The sequence below is a fragment of the Gekko japonicus genome, unplaced genomic scaffold (assembly GCF_001447785.1).
Source record: "Gekko japonicus isolate JY-2015 unplaced genomic scaffold, Gekko_japonicus_V1.1 scaffold2231, whole genome shotgun sequence".
NCBI lineage: Eukaryota > Metazoa > Chordata > Lepidosauria > Squamata > Gekkonidae > Gekko > Gekko japonicus.
The window spans coordinates 21,098-22,511 of NW_015173740.1; the positions used below are offsets into that span (position 1 = coordinate 21,098).

A 1,414-nucleotide genomic window follows, 5' to 3' on the forward strand; every position below is an offset into this window, starting at 1 on the left:
TGGCCCTCTGAGTGATTATGACTGTTCCACAGTAATCACGCTGACTTCATGGCCAAGTGGAGATTTGAACCCAAGTCTCCTCAGTCACAGTCTGACACTTCAACTTCTACACTACACTGGCTCTCTGGCTCCTGGTTTTAATAAGAATTAGCCTCCAGGAAGCAAAGAGGATTCCATTTTCATATAAAAATCTGGCTTAGAATGCCCCTTCACTGTCAACAGTAATTTGCCAGATGGCATGGTGGGGAGGGGAGAGGATGCTATGTGGGAAAGACCACTCCAGATTCCAATTGGGCTGTGGAACTGGCTTGCAACTTACCAGATCCTAGCCAATACATTCTGCAGGTGCAGATACCAATGGGAAAGGAACACGCATATACCACACCAAAGAGGAAGGGCACATGCATATAAAGCTCTGTTTTTCTTTTTCTTTTTTTAAAGACAAGACATAAGCAACAGCTGAAAAGGATCAGTTCTCTGGCCCCATATGTATTTTTAAAAATCTGCCACCTGCAATTTATACATCTCTGTCCCATTTGCTGCTGCTTCCAGTTCTTCCTTGGACAAAAGTTGCAATCGGAACCATTGTTACCTGGGACCAAGTCCCACAGAAAAACAGAGGGACTTTTTCTCAAGTAAATATGCCTAGGACGTTAGAAGTGGATGAGGATTTTTTTTGTTTGGTCTTCAGTAGGTGGTCCTCTTGGGCCAATCAGTATTTTGCAGCATCTGCTCCCCATCTGCAGAGCTGGAGGAATACTGACCTTTTCCCACAGAGGTGTTATGAGAACCCAAAAGACGGCTGAGTGCTTTGAACACACACACATACACTCACCAATACTATGAAATGTTAAGAACAAAGCCAGAGTAGCTGAACATTTCAAAATAAAACAGAAAAGATTTGCTGCAAAACCAATGGCAGTAGAATTAAGCCCATGGTTTTGGAATATATATTAAATGTATCTACACATTAAACTGATGGTTAAACAATGGAATGAAATATTATTGGTGTCATAAACTCTTTTCCTTGAGACGTTAATGCAGCAGAAAACATACAACGGACTGGGAAGAAAGCTGTTAGAATGTACAAGAGGCGGGACCCACGATACTCACGTAGGGGAGGTATTCCCTGCGGCTCCCAGGTGGATCGCCTGCTGAGGCCACAGGAGCTCCGCACAGAGGAGGACGCGGCAGCGGCTGCAGGTGAGCCCAGCAGGCGGTTCGTTGGGCTCGCCAGGATTCCCCACCCCACGACAGCAGCAACGGCTTCAGCTAGTCACCAGCCCTCCAAGGTTTCCCCCCCAGCCACCGCGGCCGCGAGCAGCAAAGGCGGCGAGCCCTGTGCGGCTCTTCTCCCTCCCCCGCCGCCGCTGCTGCTGCCGCCAGCAGCAACAACGGCAATGCCCCCCCAGCA

General features: G+C 48.1%; 1 pseudogene; it reads right to left on the minus strand.

Annotated features, from left to right (window-relative positions):
- The window catches only part of LOC107120681, a 1,919-nt pseudogene extending 1,581 nt beyond the window's left edge, over positions 1–338 (minus strand).
- Between the last annotated feature and the right edge of the window lie 1,076 nt (positions 339–1,414).